At 48.6% G+C, this 18,340-nt stretch overlaps 1 long non-coding RNA gene across 1 annotated transcript; it reads left to right on the forward strand.

Annotated features, from left to right (window-relative positions):
• Positions 1 to 9,418: 9,418 nt before the first annotated feature.
• Positions 9,419 to 17,754, forward strand: LOC132250238 (uncharacterized). The gene is made up of 2 exons (XR_009461893.1): positions 9,419 to 9,564; positions 12,635 to 17,754. It is a non-coding gene; the product is annotated as an uncharacterized LOC132250238 (long non-coding RNA).
• Positions 17,755 to 18,340: the final 586 nt, after the last annotated feature.

An 18,340-nucleotide genomic window follows, 5' to 3' on the forward strand; every position in this document is an offset into this window, starting at 1 on the left:
ATGGGTATCATGTGGAGTGTGCCAGGTGTTGGTCCTGGGATTGGCTTTGTTCAATATTTTTATTAACAGTTTAGAGGATGGGATGGATTGCACTCTAAGCAAGTTTGCAGATGACAACAAGCTGGGGGGTGTTGTAGATATGCTGGAGGGCAGGGCTAGGATTCAGCGTGATTGGAAGGTTGGGCCACAAGAAATCTCATGAGGTTCAAGAAGGACAAGTGCAAAGTCCTGCACTTAGGACGGAACAATCCCATGCACTACTAGAGGCTTTGGCCCAACTGGCAAAGCAGCAGCGCTTCAGGAAAGGACCTGGGGGGGTGGTTACAGTAGACAAGCTGAATATGAGCCAACTGTGGGCCCTTGTTACCAAAAAAGATAACAGCATACTGAATTGCATTAGTTGCACCATTGCCAGCGGGTGAGGGAAGCAATTATTCCCCTCTCTTCTGCACTGATGAGGCCACATCTGGAGTATGTGGCTGAAGCTACAAGAGATGCAACTGGGCAGTTCTGCAGCAGACTCCATTTCCCAGCAGCTCATGAAGCAGCAGCTCCTGGCTACCACTGCCAGACCCAGCCCTGCTGATCCCACGCCTCGGCCCATCCAGCCTGCGCCGACAGCTGGGGGCAGGTCCCAGGTGGTCAAGACGTATAGCTGAGAGGCTGGGATGGAGCTGCCACTGGGGGCAATATGGGTGGGCAGAGCTGGGGAGACCCTGGGATGTGGCGCCCGTGATAGCATGGGCAAGCCTAGACAGAGCTGCAATCTGCAGCCCCAGTGATGGGCGAGGCTTCTATGAGCAGGGGCTCTCCCTTGCTTTTGCTGGTGCTAGGTGAAGGTGGTGAATCTCACCTTGCTGGGTGCCCTGCTCTTTCTCTTATCTGCCCCCTACCCATTTCTGGCCTATACTTGAGGAGGTAGCCCCCTGCTGTTGCATGTGTAACATTCACATGACACTAGTTTTTCAGCTATAAAAATGCTAACTTTTCCTACTGAATTGTATGGAAAAAATATTTGGTTGGTAACTAGAGTCAAAAGTAAGCACTTTCAAAATGCTCTACTTGAAAGGAAAGCAGGAGGATCTTTTTTTTTCTTTTCTTTTGTTGGTGAGGACCCCAGTTGTGTTTTTAGAAAGGCTTCATGATCCACTTCCAATTGTCCCCCCCCTACTCCCCTCAAAAAAAAGAATTCTTCTGAATGGGGGAAAAGCTACTATTAAATGTAAATGCAAACTACATGAAAACTGAGACATCATTTTGTTTGTGGGAAAACACTTGATCTCCCACATCTAAATTCTAGTTGTTGCCTTTGTGGTATTATGAAACACATCACAGGATTAGGTCTAGAGTCACAAAATTAAACTGGGGGACGGGAAGGGACGAGAAGCAACATGCATGAACATGCTCTTAACAGCCTTCATCAGTGATGTAAGCCTAGCTCAGGTAGGAGTTCTGGTGAACCTTCAGAAAAGGCCTTATCAAATTTATCATTTCAGTTGGTTTCAAAATAAACAGAATCCTGAAATTATGTCAATCAATAGTTAGATTGATTTGATTTTCAAGAGTGATTGCTTTTACCACTTCTTTAAAAAAAAAAGGGCAAAGAAAACATGATGCTTACAGGATAGGAAAAGACCATTAGCAAGTTTTAAAATGCCTGTGAGCAGCATTCTCACTGAAACCTATCACTAAATAAACTAGACCAGCTGGTGCTAGGTGAGGGTGGTAGACCTCACACTACCATGCATTGCTTTCTCTCCTGTCTGCCCCTTCCCCACTCCTGGCCTATGCTTGAGGGGGCAAACATGCCCCTCACTGCTGAGGTTGCTGCTCCAGAGTTCTGCACACTGGCTAGCACAGGGGCAGCAGCAGAAGTCCCAAGAAGAGAGGAGAGGAGCAGCCATGGGCACTGCTTGTCTGCAGGACACTTGGGAAAAGCCCAAGGCACCAGATGTAAGGAGGGCTCTTCCCTCCTAGCACAGGGGCCAAACACCCTTAAAAGGATCTTGCGGCACCCAGGTTGAGAGTCACTGACTTCACCTCCACTGCCCAGGGATGCTCCCCACTTGTTGGGAACCAGAGATCTTCAGGCCTGGATTTTGACCTTTGTGTTTAGCTAATCTGCATGCTTAAATTGAAAAGTAGTTGAGACTTGCACCTGGTTGAAAGGAGCAGTTGGAAAAATATTGCCCCTGACTTAAAGCCAAGTGGGATGCTGGCTAACTAAATTGAATAAATGTAGCCTGGTCAAAAGAGGAAGTCAGAGCAAATCCCACCCCCAAGCTATGAATGACAAGATTACCTAAGAATGGAAAATTACAGCTATAAAGCAAAACCAACTTCATATTGGGCAAATAAAAGCAAGGTTATTAATATGCATTAGGAGGAAGGTTTACACTAGTTTTATGTATTAAGAAATGCAAGCTATATGATAAATAAAGAGTGGTGAGGGGGCATACCCCTTGGAACCTATCCTGAAAGATCCAGTCACTGATCCAAGATTCAGAACTGAGATGAAGGAGTCGGGAACACCAGACAAGATCAACTAGGGATGTTGCACTTGTTAAATCTTGGGGTGGTGACCATGGCGTATTGCTTTTAAGTCACTACAGTAACAGAATGGTAATTGCTAAAGGCTTAATACATTTGTTATTGGTTAAGGAGTACCTGTGTCCTTAGAATTAATACCTGGTGCAAGGCCCAATTTAATATTACTGGAACTAACACCCTCCTCCCACCACTTTCTGCTATGTGTGTCAGGGTGTCCTTAAGCCTTCCCAGAGGCACTGGGTGGTGGCTACAGCTAAGACTGGAGACTTGAACTGGGCTGTGCCAGTGCTCTTTCAAGGCCGGAGGTTCCTGGCTAGAGAGTCTTGCCTCAGGCCAGGGGTCGGACGAGAGGACCTGTGCAGCTCCCTTGCAGCCCTACTGCTCCATGACTGTGGTGCATTGACAGTCCAGCTTTGCCTTGTGGTTTTGTTCAACCCCTTACATCTCCCCTCTCTCCACAGCTGCTTGCGTGGATGTAGGAGGCGAGGCCAGCAGCGTCCCCCAGCCCAGGGGATGTTCCCCCGATACCTTCCCCGGCTGCTGACAGGTGGAGGTGTCCCGCTCCACGCCAGGCTGGCGGCTCTCCCCCCACGCCCGCTGCGAGGGGCAGCTCCGAGCAGCCGCGGCCCCGAGACGCCTCCGGCTCGTCCCCGCGGCGGGCGGTCGCTTTCCCCGAGGCCGCCGCTGGGTCACGGGCCGCCCCGGGCGGGCGAGGAGCCGGGTCCAAGTCCGGGGCCAGGACAGCACCGCCCCGAGCCCGCCCGGCCCATAGACAGGCCAAGGGCTGGCGTCCGTTGACCCGCCATTCTTGCCTTCCGCCAAGCCAGTCCCGGCTCCTCCCCGGAAGCAGAGGCGGCGGGACACAGGCCAATCACGGGGCGGGGCGGGGCGGGGCGGGGCCAGGAGGGCGAGGTCTGAATCGCCTGCGAAATGAAGCGTGTTTCCCGCGCTCCCGGGCCACAGCGGAGGTGGGGGCGCTGCAGAGCTGTGAGCTGTTGCTATGGCCCTGCGGGGGAGGAGCGGCCCGGGGCGGTGAGCGGGACCCGCTGGGATTGGAGGGAGGGGGTGCCCTGCACATGCCACGGAGGCTTCCCCTGCTGCCCCAGCACCGCCCTCCCCGGCGCTGCCGGGCTCCTGCCTAGATCTCAGTAACACTCCGCTCTGCTCCGTTTCAGGTCCGTGCTCCAGCCTCGGACTGTGGAAAGGTCTGACCCTGCTCCTGCTGGCAGCTGTGCTGGCGCTGGCACTGGCTCTGGCGCTGGCACAGAGAGGTAAATGCCGTGCGTGGAAGGGGGGACCTCTTCCCCCAGGCTGCAGCAGCCCCCAAATCCCTTGTCCCTGATCAGTGATACACTTCAGTCTGCCTTTAGTCTTCATGTTATTTTCGGTCAACATTTAATGCGGCCGTGAGGCTTTTAAATCCATGAGATGAGATCAGTGGTTCTCAACCGGGTGCTGCCACACTGGTCTGCCATGAGATGCTTTCCCAGGTGCTGCAGCAACATCATGGTTTCATAACTCCGGGTCATCACCCATTGCTGGGAAGAATCATTTCCTCCTAAGTAACTTGAGAGTACTCCAAATGTCCCCATGCTGGTATCTGGACACTATGGCATTCTACTTTCCTGGCCCCTTGGCAGCCAGGTTTATTCATCTAAGTTCCCCAGTGCCACTTATGTCCAGGTTGGCATTTTGTCTTGGGGCATGTGTGTAGGGCTATGCATGCAGGAGCAGAGTGCCAACTTGTGCATAGCTGGCATTTGGGGGATTAAGAGGACTACATCTGGTTGTCCAGGTGTCCAGAAAAGAAGAGAATGGACACTTAAAGGGTGGCAGAGTCCTAGGCTCTAGGCCACTGTTTCTCCACCCCCAGCCCCATCAGGCCATGTGAGATCCTATCAAAACTTTTTTTAAATGGATGTACAGTCAGTAAGTTGTCTGGGTGCAGCCCAGATAACACATTGACAGCTGCAAACATGGCCTGCTATGCCAAATAGGTTGAGAAATACTGCTCCAGGCCAAACTGCCTTATAATAGTTTATTTGTCCAAGGAACAACACAGTTGAACTTGGATCAACGATGCAAAGATTTTCCAAATGTCCTTGTTCCATTTTATGTTATGACATTTTTATCTTTGAAATTCTCCACGTAAGAATGGTATCCAGACTGTAGCATGTAGCTTTAGGTCTCCTACTTCCAGTTCCTACATAGCTTGAGAGACAGCTACAAGCAGGCACATAATTGCTTCTTATGCTACTTTCCATGCAGGCAATTCTTGTGCTTGCTACAGAGCATTTTGTGAAAGGGAGATGGCCTTTAACGGACCATGTGCCTAAATGGCACATTGCCCGTGGTTGGGCTCCTGACCTATGGTGGGTGGTCAGGTTTATAGCTGTCATTAACTGTAGATCAGTGCTAAATGCACTGCTAACGTGTTGACAACTAGGGGTGCATGGCTAGAGATTTTTTGGGCCAATACTAATGGCCTATTTTAAATGAACCATGTTGGCCAATACCAATTTGACTGCTGATATGTGCTGGAGAGCAGCATCCAGCTGGTAAGTCTGTTGTGGGGGAGCAGATAGAAGCCCCTGCAGTGAGAGGGAGTAGGGCTGGAGCTGGGGCAGGCTCTGGACAGCTGTGGCGAGGTGGGGCATGGGATGATGCCACAGCTTGTTTTTAGAGTGCAGGGTGGAGATGGGGGGACCATCTTCCCAAGACTAATGCGAAGGTCAGATTTAACTTTAGCTGTTTCTCCAGTTAAATTATTGACTTATCTCACAGCTGTTTAGAAAGTTGAGATGTGAATAAAATACACTGCTGATTACCTTCTGCTTGTTAGGAGCTGTCACTGAGACTGCAGCTGCCACTGTTATGACAGAGAAGTGCAGACCCTGCCCAGAAGACTGGATTTGGTACAGAAATCATTGTTACTATTTTTCCAAAGAAATGCAAAACTGGAACAGTAGTTGGAAGTTCTGCTGGTCACACAATGCTACTCTTGCTATGATAAAAGAAAAATCAGCACTGGTGAGAATAAGAGATATCATTTTCTTCTCTTGCAGGGATCTTCATGAATTATTTATTTCTACCTAATATTTGTACCTAATAATCTCCCCATGAAGAGATTTAGGCAAAGACATTTTAACAGGAACAGACAATTGATTCAATCTTTGAAGGTTAGTCTAACCTGCCTAGGCTAAATCACTTTGTAACTGTACAGACATCTCAGACATGTAGGCACATGGCTGCAGTGGTTCAGGATAGAAGCCTGGGGGCACTAGAGCAGCCCTCCCTTCCCTTGAACAGGGCTGAGTTTAGGGGACATGGCCAGGCTCCAGTGGGATTAGGGAAGGGTTCACCCCCCCTCCCCCCGCTCCTTGATAACAGAGCATATATCAGCTCTGTTATCAGCATTTATCACCCCATCAGAAAACAAGCAACCTCTCTCATTAGTTCAAACTCTTCTTAAACAAAGATGGAACAGGGGGACATTACCAGCTGAGTTGTTGATTAGCTCCCAAAAGCCCTAAGCCAACACTGCTGTCTGCCATAACACAGACCATAGCGAGCATGTGGTGTACTAGCTAATGCAGTGTGTCTGTGTAAGTCAGAGGGACAGGGGATCCCTGCTTATCAGGGTGTGGTGAAGGGGGTGGAGAGCAGGAGCAGATGCTGCTGTGCCTGCAAGTCTGCTGGAACTGCAGCCAGGGAGCAGAGGGGAGGGGCCAGCCCTGCTGTGGAGCAGAGAGCCTTTACCAGGTCAGAGAGCATGCTGGGATGCTGGGGGGAGTCTGATGTAAAAGAAGGTACTCCAGGAAGGTCCGAGTTGGGAAAGCACCGGAGCCTAGTACTACTTCAGGGAGTACAAGAAGGGTTGCTGGTTGAACCAGAGCCAGGAAAAGAGCTGGGAGAAAATTTTAGTGAAGAAGTAATGGTCTACAGGCAGAAAAATGTGGAAACTGGCAGCTAGGAAAGTGTGCCTAAAGACCAGTAGAGACTCATGGAAAGGGGAGGTGGTTTGTCCCCTGGACCAAGTGAGGAAGAAGTCCTAGCCCTGTCTGAGAAGTAGAAAAGATATGAGGAGAAAGACTCCTCAGCAAGGCTGGGGTTGGAAAAGACTTTCAGATTTGTCCTTGGAGAAACAGGGAGCCCAGCCCTGGCACAAAGAGGTACTGGGAGTGTGAACAGGGGTGGAGTGCAGGGCAGAAAGCTGGAGGAACGTTATGTTGAGAAGACGTAATAGACCAAATGCTGTACGGTCAAATACTGTTCTGAGTACTCCTGGCTGTGAGTAACTGGGAGGACAAAGAGGAGACTGGGATACAATGACTGCAGTGCCACTCGTGGCCATCAGATAGCATGTTCCTGGACTGTGCCTGCACCTCTGCCAATTTTATATATATATATATATATATATATATATATATATATATATATATAAAAGCCTTAGTCTGTATGTCTATCTGTCCATAGCGCTTTATTTGCAGTCTGATTGGTTGTCTGAAACAGCCAATCAGAGTGCTCCAAGTACATTCTGGACAGGAGGTGGGAGCAGTGGTGCGCTATGATGGCAGCAAAGAAGTGGCCAAAGCTGGGGGTGAGGCCAGTAGTGCTGGCCTTGCTCTGCCCCTGGCCCTGCTCACTGGATGCAGAGGGGACAGAGTGGTGTGGAAATGGGCCCGGATCTGACACAGCAAGCGGGGAATGGGGCTGGATTAGAAGTGGGGGCAGGGCCAGATGCAGGGCTCCACCCCCACCACCCTCCATGACGGTGGGGATGGAGGGCCGAGTGTGGGTAGTTGAGCTGGCTTTGCCCCCTGCTCTGGCGCAGAGGGCTGGATGTGGGCAGCGGGGGACAGTGCATGGACCAGCGAGGGAGTGGGGGGAGTGGCGCCAGACCTGGACCCGGTGGGGGTGGGGGGCGGCCTCCGGGCTGAAGCACAGGGAGTAGGGGAACCGGGCCAGACCCAAAGTGCTGGTGGGGGGCTGGGCCTCTGTCTCTCCTGCCCCCCTGCCCTGCGTCATTCTTGACAGGCAATTTGCTAATACCTTCATATTCTGTCTCAAGCATTTAAATGGTGTGAATAACTGTTCTTTTTCATCCTTAATTACAGGACACTATCTACTCTAATAAAGGGGAAGAAAATTACTGGATAGGTCTAAGGAAAGAACCACAGGGATGGCGGTGGGTAGATGGATCGCCTTTCATTAATGACATGTGAGTTACTCTAGTAGTGACTGCCTGGAGGGGTGGGGAGAAGCACATCTCTCTGATCAAAGCCAAGAAAAAAAACCTAAGCTACTCCTAAAGCTGACTTGAGGAAGTGCCTCTATGCAAATGTATTTTAAGTTTTTCCAGTGATCTGGGAGCTTTTGCCAAACATAAAATGGTGTTGCTTGGTTTTGCTTTGGTGGGAGGTGTGCAGATATTCTTTGCAGTTGTGTTCTGTAACTGCACCACCAAGTCCAGAATAGAAGCCATTTTTTCTCTTTTTTTTTCTTCAGAATTTCATTGGAAAAAGAGGGGCAAAACATGGCCTGCGCATACCTAAATACGCTGGGTTTGGCTGCTATTGACTGCATGTCTTTGAGACCTTGGATCTGCGTCAGGAAGTCCACTTGAGCTCTCTTAGTCAGCAGAGCACAGCTTGTTCAAGTAAGGCACAGGAGCAACTCGAGTTTGGTTTTCCATTTCCGTGGGGAAGGCTCCTCCAATTTACTGTAGCTGGAACAACAAATGTCAGATTTTCTCCTGACACAGGGTGTTCAGGTGTCTGCCATAGCTTTTGTGCATGGGTGTTGCAGATCTTTATAAGAAGTAGCATCCTGGGTCATACCAATAGTCCACCTAGCTCAGTGTCCTGTCCCCAGCAGTGATAGGAGTAGATGCTATACAGGGAGATCACTGAAGTGGATTTCCCTAGAGTGACCTATCCCCTCTTCAGTGACCTCCCTGACATCCACCACTTACTGATTTAGAGCTGTCAAAAGAAACATCTCTCACCTTTGATGCAAATCATTACGTAGCTCCATGGCCATCTAGACTTGCTGTATCAGGGGCACCCTGGAGTGGCCAAGGAATTTCCAGCTGGCAGAGCCCTGTCGTTGTTAATATTGCTTGGAGCAGAGTGAGCCAAAAGTAGGCACTATTTAATCCTTTGCATTGGCTGCGTAGCAGATCACGTCCAGAGACGCTTGCCTTTCTCCTTAGAGAGGCTAACTCTAATGACTAGACTAGAATAGAACTGATCCATTACCGTGACAAACAAAGCAGAGCCAATCTGTAAATACAATGCAAAATACACTCATTTAAACACACCAAAGAATCTCTAGAGTTTTCATATCTGAAACTATTCTGGAAATTGAAACCAATAGAAAAGTTAAGGTGGCAAGGCTCTGTGGTGAGGATGATGGTTCATGGGAACTGTTTCCTTTTTCTTATCAAACAATTTTACCTCCATCCTTAATTACAGGAAACTATCTACTCTAATAAAGGAAAAGAAAATTACTGGATAGGGCTAAGGAAAGAAACAGAGGGATGGCGGTGGGTAGATGGGTCACCGTTCACTAATGATACGTGAGTTACTCTAGTTGTGACTGCTTGGAGAGGTAGGGAGAAGCACATTTGTCTGAACATAGCCATGAAAAAAAATCAAGCTACTCCCAAAGCAGGCTTGAGGAAATGTCTGTAGGCAAATGTATTTTTAGTTTTTCCAGACATCTGAGGGCTTCTGGAAAACATAAAATGGTGTTGCTTCACTTCGATTTGTTGGGAGGTGTACAGGTATTCTTAGCATTTCTGTTCCGTAACTGAAACACCAAGTCCAGAATAGAAGCCATGTTTTCTCTTTTTTTTTCCTTCAGAATTTCATTGGAAAAAGAGGGGCAAAACATGGCCTGCGCGTACCTAAATATGGTGGCTTTGGATCCTATAGACTGCGTGTCTTTGAGACCTTGGATCTCTGTTAAGAAGTCCACTTGAACTCAGTCAACAAAGCACAGCTTGTTCAAGTAAGGCACAAGTGCAACTTGTGTGGTTTTCCATTTTCCCCTGGGGAGGAATAAAGGAGAAAATGTGACAGTCATTTTACTTATCACTTTTACTATGAGTCCTGATTGCTATTTTTAATTTTTAATGTCCTTAAAATTTCCATTAATAATTAATATAATACTAAAATGCATGTAAACATAAAAATACACTTCTTGGGAAAAGTGTGGCTTTGTTTTTATCATGGTGGGACCAGGGTTTTTTGACAAAATGGTTGGTGGGACATAAGGTGCAAGAGGATGAGAACCGCTGATTTACAGGACCAATAAAACTTATTAAACATATATATCTGAGAACTTGTGGCGGAGCACAGGGTGCTCCTGCCACTTTAAGGGCCTGGAGCTGGCAGCCTCCAGGTGCCTGATTAGGGCAGCCATTTTGGGGCCTATATAAACCAGGCAGTTTAGCTGCAGGAGGTCAGGCAGCAACATTGCCTGGCCTTAGGGTTGCTGTGAATGACCCGGAGGTAAGGGGGAGCTGCATGGGGATGGCAGGAGGCTCCTGGTCCTGGGCATGACCTGAAACTGCACCCTGCCGGGAGTGGGTGGTCTGGTGGGGCTCTCAGTGGCGCGGGAGCCCCCAGGAAATGCCAGGCCAGTGATCACCCCGGTGAAAGGCGGGTCGGGGCGCCTTAACCCCTAGCTCCCACCACCACAGGGTGGGTGACCCCTGAGTTGGAGGAGGGCTGAGAGGGCCTGTGTTTGTGAGGGGCCCAGAGAGGGCGGACCCTGAGAGTGGGAGTGATGTGGGCGAGGTGCCGCGGTTGCTCCTAGGAGGAAGGGAGTAGTGGCACGGTGAGGCCCAGTGTTAGTGAGTGGCTAGAGAGACCCAGCCCGAAGGGGAGAGTCCCCTTGACTGGCCCATGCTGGGGCCAGGACCAGTGAGGGTCAAAAGGGCCGGGGGCCCACTGCGAGGGACGCCCAAGAGCCGGGGTCCTGGGGTCCCGACTGGCCTTGAGGTGGGCCAGGGCTAGGTAGCCGAAGGTTCCGGGGGAACCACACCCGAGAGGAGAACAAGGCTTCGGGGGGGTGAGGTAGCCCAGATGACGGCGGAGTGGCCGCCTGAGTAGGGAAGACCATAGGGGGGTCTTGCACGGAAGATTCTGGGACCCAGTGTGGGGCCGATGAGATGTTGAACACCATGATGCCATCTGCGAGGCTTGGGCTGCGGTATTAGGGGAGGTCGGAGCCGCAGAGCGCCCCTGGGCATCGGGGCAGTCGAAGGGCAGCCTCCCGCTTAATTATCATCATAATTGAACTCATTATCATCAAAGGCGTGGCGGGCGAGATGAGCGGGCGGTTGCTCAGAGACAGGTGGGTGGGCCATGAAGAGCTCGGCCCTGAGTAGGCCTGCTGTCACGGTGACAGGCGGGCGGGCCACAGAGTTCGGCCCCGGCAGACACCCTGTCACAGAACTATTTACAATTTATATTAATAAGGCATTAAATCTTATTACTCATATACACAGACAGAAATAAGTGGATGTGACAGACAGAGGCACTTTATTGTTATAAACCGTGACTCCCAGTGGTCTTATTGGGGTATAGCCCCTACACTCCCAGACCTTGCAGGCTGCAGGCAAGGGAACAAACAACACTGGCACCAAGTTAAGCAGCGGCTCACTGAAAGGAACCCAATGATAAATAAACACTGGTTAGAGCAGGGGCAGGCAATTATTTTGGGCAGAGGGCTGCTTACTGAGTTTTGGCAAGCTGTCAAAGGCCGCATGGGTAGCCCCACCCCTAGACAGGTGCCCTGCCCTCTGGTTGCCAACTTGTGACTGAAAGTCCCGCCCCCTAACCCCTGACCTTTGCCATGCAAAGTCCTTCCTCTTGTCCTGGGAAGTATGCCTTTCAGCAAGGGGTTTTGCCATCTCAGAACCAAGAAAAAAACAAATTATATTCTAAAAAGCAAACATCTACAGTATTCATTAATTTGATTTCAAAAAATATTTTTGTCTTGATTTACATGTGTTTGTGTAGTGTACACAGATGTGATTAAAATGAAGTCTTATTCTTGTATACCATGGGGATGCATGTAGATTGGCTGTGGGTATGTGGGGTGTGGGTGGGTATGGGGTTTGTGGGGTGCACTGTGTGTGGGGAGAGAGTGGCTGGGTTGTATGAGGGGGTGTGGTGTTCTGCGTGTATGGCAGTGCGAGGGGAGGTGTGTATGCTGGAGTGTGCACGTGGGACTCACCCTATGAACACACACACACACACACACACACACACACACACACACTGCCCCTGTCTGTATGCATGCACATACACATGTACTGGCAGGGCCCCATGCTTCCCAGTTCCACAAAGCAGCCAGGAGACATGTGGTGCTGGTAGGGCAGGAAGAGAGTGAAATGCTTGGGGGTGGGGTAGGAGTGGGCTGCTCAGTTCTGCGGAGGGTTCCCCCTGGATCCTACTGCCCCTGGCTCCTGTCAGCTTTTACAGGAAGCCAGGAGAAAATAAATATTAATTTACTAATTTTTTTATGGGTTCCGCAGGCCAGATAGAATGGCCTGGTGGGCCAGATCTGACCCACGGGCCGTATTTTGCCTGCCTCTGGGTTAGAGCATACATAAACAAGGTTACAGCAATACAAACCCACACATTGGCATAACAATCACTTGAATCCAATGTGATAATCACAATATCCTCCACAGCATTTTTGTAGCTGACCAATGAGCAAACAAAACAGGGCAGTATGTAAACTCAATATTGAAGTAAATAAATTCACATTGAAAGATACAACTTACGGCCCACACCACATACATATATGGACCCAAGGCAACCTTAAACAATTACATAAACAGATCCTTCCCTACCCAGTGCCAGGTACTCCCAACCCCCATCCCCCAATTTTTCCACATGGAGGAGCAAACAGCCCCACCCCCCAGCCAGAACCAGGGCTTTCTGCCTATTTGAGGGGGAATAATAAGAATTTCATGGTGAAAAGGCTTCTCCATTTGCCAAAGATTCTGTCTGAAGTGAAGTGTCTTCCATGCCGGCGCTGTTAAAGAAGACTATTTTCTTTGTAGGAGGTCCTGAAAAGTGACTCTGAGCTGAAGATATTTCTATAAGTATGAGGAGGAGCTGGGATTCTGCTTCCCATGTAAATTTAAGGAATGGATCAGCCTTTTTGAGACCAAAGCTATGAGGTTGTCCATTTCTGTGAAGCAGCTCATTTGAGATGTGAAATATAACAGGGTGAGCCACTTCTCTCTCTCTCTCTCTCTCTCTCTCTCTCTCTCTCTCTCTCTCTCTCTCTCTCTCTCTCTCTCTCTCTCTCTCTCTCTCTCTCTCTCTCTCTCTCTCAGATCTTGTGTTTTCTTATTTTTGTTTCTTTTATTTAACTAGGGATTTTTAACAAATGCTTTGAAAAATATGATCACTGCATATGAAAGATACTGCAACCCCTTTGAAGTGCTCTTCACTTTTCTCCTTCGTTTGAATAATGCTCAGAGCATAATGGACAGTGTCACTTAGGGCTGTGCGAAATTTCACTGCCAGTTTTATTTCAATGCTGTTTCAACTCATTTCAAGGTTGAAACAGCAAAATTGGAATGGAACAGATATTGTCAAAACAGTCTTGAAACAAAATGAGGCAAGTCAAAACGTTTCACCGTTTCGATGATGTTTCAACGGTTCACCCATAGGCTATAATGGGGAAGGTGATGTTCCCCCAAATCCTACACCTATCACCTTGAAACTTGGCAGGCTTTGTGGCCTCACCAGGAGCTACCAACCCTGCAATTTTGACCCCGCTGTGGCTTAACACATACATGTGACATGAGTTTTGCTTTCAAGTCTTTGGGGTGCAGTTTCTCCCAAACCCCTGCACCTATCTCCTTGAAGCTTGGCAGGATTTGTGGCCTCCACTGGGGCTAGCAAGGTTGCCATTTTGACCTTGCTCTGGCTTAACACATACACATGATGCAAGTTTTGCTTTCATGAATTTGGGGTGCAGTTTCTACGAACCCCCTGCACCTATCTCCTTGAAACTTGGCAGGCTTCATGCCCTCAGAAGGGCTACCATTCCTGCAAGTTTCATCCAAATCAGGCCAGAAATGACGGAATTCTAGGCTGTTTTGACCTTCCCCATTAGATCCTACGGGCGAAACATTGAAACGGGGTCGAAACGGCAAAACTGTTTCGACAGAACGGAACAGAACAGCTGTTTTGAATTGAAACAAAATTCAAAATGAAATGCTGTTCCTTCGAATTGTTGAAACGCTGGTCGAAACGGAACGCTGCCATTTCGCACAGCTCTAAGGTCACTGCCACTTTAAGAGACTTTTGCAGAACTGAAGCCATCCAACACTGGTGTAAACAATTACACACGTTCCTGGAAGTAGAGACTCAGAGGAAGGCTTTAAAAAACCCTGAACACGTAGCAGTGGAGAGGGGAAGGATTTCCTCCCAGCCCCATGCAGTAACCAGCGAAGTCCAGAAGTATGGAAATACCCATAGTATAACGTAGGCATAGCTACGCCTAGATCATCCCCAACCAGTAACTGTCCAACCTCTTCTTGAACAGCTCCCATGATGGAGAGTCCACAGCATCCCTAGACAGTCTATCCCACTGCCTCACTGTTCTAAGAGTCAAGAAGTTTTTCCTGATCTCCAATCTAAACCTACTTTGCTGCAACTTTAAATCATTGTTTCAAATCTCACTTTCCACAGAAAGACAGAAATGGTGTTTTCTCTCTTTTTTTATGACGGTCCTTCAAGTATTTGAAGATTACTGTCATGTTCCCTCTTAAGCACCTTTCTGCAAGCTGAAGTTGCCTATTTTCATAGATTTCATAGACTTTCATAGACATTAGGGCTAGAAGGGACCTCAGAAGATCATTGAGTCCAGCCCCCTGCCCAAAGGGCAGGAAGTCAGCTGGGGTCATAGGATCCCAGCAAGATAAGCATCCAGTTTGCTCTTGAAGGTGTTCAATGTAGGCGCTTGAACCACCTCCGGTGGCAGGCTGTTCCAGACCTTGGGGGCTCGGACAGTAAAGAAATTCTTCCTTATGTCCAGCCTGAAATGGTCTTGTAGTAGTTTATGACTGTTCGACCTAGTCGTCATCTCTTGGGGCGCTATGGTGAACAAACGTTCCCCCAGATACTGGTGGTCACCCCTGATAAACTTATAGGTGGCCATCAGATCACCCCTGAGCCATTTTTTCTTCAACCTCTCCTTATATGACTTTCTTTCCAAGCCCTTTATCACTTTTGTTGCACAGCTCTGGACCTTCTCTACCTTTTTCACATACTTTTTAAAATATGGAGGCCAAAATGTCATGCGATACTAGATATGGCCTAACCAGCACCAAGTAGAGAAGGTTTTGCATCTACTGCTTTTATTGATACATCCCTAAACTGTATTCATCTTTTGTGCAGCTTCATCACACTAGAGACTCATACTGAGTCTATGATCCACCAAGACTCTCAGATCCCCTTCCACAGTGCTGTCATCCAGCCAGATGTCATCCATTCTGTATTTGGATTTTCTACTATTCTTTCTGATGTGTAGCACCTTGCATTTGTCAACATTCAACTTCATCCTGTTAACTCCAGCCCAGCTTTCCAGTCTATGAAGATCTTTCTGAATTGCACTCCAATTCTCTAAAGTGATCACAGCCCTTCCCAGTTTTACATCTGGCCAGTACAGACTCACCTCCTAGTGGTGCTGCGGCAGGCAGATGGGCAGGATGGCTACTCAGCACAATGCACTACATCCCGTCCCATGAGGGCCTGTCTGCCACTGGCTGTGGTACCAGGTCTGTGCAGCTGCAGCACCAACAGGAAGCAGAGGCCAGGGGGAGGATGGATTTGGGGCAGAGTGGGGAGGATGAGCAGGTGGGAAGCACCCTGTCCAAATTCACAGATGACACAAAATTATGTGGTGCAGTTAACACTCTGGAGAGGAGGAACCAGATCCAGGCTGACCTAGACAGGATGGGGAAGTGGGCAGAGAGCAGCAGGATGCAATTCAATAAGGACAGGTGCTGCGTCTAGGGAGGAAGGACTGCTATCATACCTACAGGCTGGCAGGTGACCTTCTCAGTGACCCCTGAGGCAGAAAAAGATCTTGGAGTCACTGTTGGCTCCAGGATGAACATGAGTCGCCAATGTGATGAAGCAGTTGGCAGAGCCAATCGCACCTTGTTGTGCATCTGTAGGTGCTTCACAAACAGGTTCAGGGAAGTGATTCTCCCCCTCTATGTGGCACTGGTCAGACTGCAGCTGGAGTACTGTGTCCAGTTCGGGACACTGCAGTTCAAGTGGGATGTGGACAACCTGGAGCGGATCCAAAGAAGAGCCATTCCCCTGATTAGAGGCCTGCAGGGTAGGCCCTATGAGGAAAGGCTAAGGGACCTTAACCTTTTCAGCCTCTCCAAGAGAAGGCTGAGAGGGGACCTTGTGGCAGCATACAAATTCATGAGAGAGCAACATGAAGTAGGGGAGGACCTCTTCTCCAAGGCACCCCTTGGAACGACAAGGAACAATGGCCATAAGCTACTAGAGAGAAGATTTAGGTTGGACATTAGGAAAAAGTTCTTCATGGTCAGGGCTGCCAGAATCTGGAATGGACTCCCAAGGGAGGTGGTGCTCGCCCCATCCATGGGGGTCATCAAAAAGAGACTGGACAGGTACCTGGCTGGGATCACATGACCCCAGGGATGGTGACTCTTTCTTTCCTGCAGGGGCAGGGTGTCGGACTAGATGACCCACTGAGGTCCCTTCCAACTCTATGAATCTATCTATGAGTTGGTACATCTCAGCTCTGTGTTCTCGGGCAACCCTGGCACAGGATGCAGTCTGTCTGACTCACGAAGAATTCCCCCTCCCTCCCCTCCTCTACATAAATAAAACTGATTAAGATGCAGTGGGAGACGCACCTAAAACCCTCCAGATAAGGGTGACGAGTGAAACAACTGCCGTAGGTCTCATTTGCATCTGAGATGGAACCAGATGACCATTCATTTACATGAGAGATGGAGAACAGAAAGCCTGAAGCAAAGACTGCAGTGAATTCTGGGATCAGAGAAGCAGGGGAGCACTGCATGATGGGGAATCTGTGCTCCAAATGCTAATCAACCCATGTTTACACACACCCAGCTCAGCATTTATCAGACCTGTTCTAATCTGGATTTACAAAAAACTTTCCCCCCACAGACACACACACACCTCTAAGTTTAATAGGCATCTCGGGCTGTACGTTCCCCGGTCCCACTATGGGAGGCCTATTTAAACTTGATTGACTAAAACTCGGTTGCCAGGTTAGGGAATGCTGAGGCAAGAGACTGAGTCAGAGGGTATGGGCAACATTTGAACAATGGTAAAAGGTTCATCACAGCGTCCAGCCTGTTGGAGACCTGACCACAAGTGTTGTCATTCTTTTCCCGAGACGGCTGATGGAAGTCCTCTCTACAAAGGGTTATGAACACTCCAATAATTGCCTTAAGTCTGTTAAAAGACTATAGTAAGATCTGGAAAAGTCATGCTAAGATGAGGCTTGTTCACAACAAGTAAAAATCCAAAATCCTGATGCTGCAAGCTATTTATTGTTTCTGAAGAAATCATGAGATATCCCATCAGTATATCTGCCATCCATAGGAATTTCAAGCTGGCTCCCAAGTGTCTGGGTACTCCCTAACCTTATGTGTTTCCTGATTATCAATCAGTTTCTTTAGATGTTCCAAACTAGATAACCCCTTGTCAAGAAAAAAGACAATAATTTACACTATTGAGAGTGCTTCGAAGCAGCTGAACTGAGGGTATAAAAATCTGTAAAAAGCAGCAGTATGGGTGCTTCAAGAAGAAAACTCCTGTGCTGACACCATCCCCTGTTGTTCTTGGGACGCTGGAAGAACAGATCGTCTCCCTTCAAGGGCAGTGCTAGGAATTTTACCTGTCAGCTTTGGGACTCCAGTACCTTGGACTGGTGAGATCCCAGCTCTCTCTCTCTCTCTTTTCTCTCTAGGCATAACTAATACAGTTCAGGTTCAGAAATTTAAGCTTGAGCTAAGTTTTCCCAAGTACTTAGTGAAACTAGGGTGGTATTGTAATTGTTTGTGTTTGTTTTTTTCTTTTTGCATGGCTGTTACTACTAGTACCATTGTATATTTCATATGCTTAACAATAAATAACTGTTATAGTCAAACTGGTAGTAACTGGGTATATTTTTCCTTCTCTGTTTCTCTTTCCTCCTGTGCTCTGCAGCAATGCTTCTTTTACTTAAGCTAAAGATCCCTGTGAAGCCCAAAAATACTGTGAGGTCTGCTTATCAAGAGGCCAAAGATTGGGACATGCTGAGTTTGAAACACATAAGGGGATCAGCTTGTACAGGCTGATTGACCCAGTTTGACTCAGACGTGCCCTTATGAACTGAATGCTGGCCCATGAGGTGTCAGCTGGATAACCAGCCGGATTCAGAGGGATTCTGTTCACCTGTGTGCTTGTGTCTGACTGCAGTTTATTGTTGCTCTGATGAACTGATCCTTGGTATATGAGGGTGTCAGCCTGTCCATGCTGATCAACCCGACTGGGTCAGGCGTGTCATGTTAATCTGTGTGTGTTTGTGTGTATGACTGATTTGATGACTGGAGGAGCCCAGCCCCACTGAAACTGAGTCCTGCAAGATAGCTCCATTGGGGGTGAGGACTTGCAGAAGGGAGAGATACAGCTCTGTATAGAAACACAAGCAGCACATTGACAGAATTACCAAGACCCTAGAAACACATGCCTAA

The sequence above is a fragment of the Alligator mississippiensis genome, chromosome 4 (genome assembly GCF_030867095.1).
Source record: "Alligator mississippiensis isolate rAllMis1 chromosome 4, rAllMis1, whole genome shotgun sequence".
NCBI classification, from domain to species: Eukaryota; Metazoa; Chordata; order Crocodylia; family Alligatoridae; genus Alligator; species Alligator mississippiensis.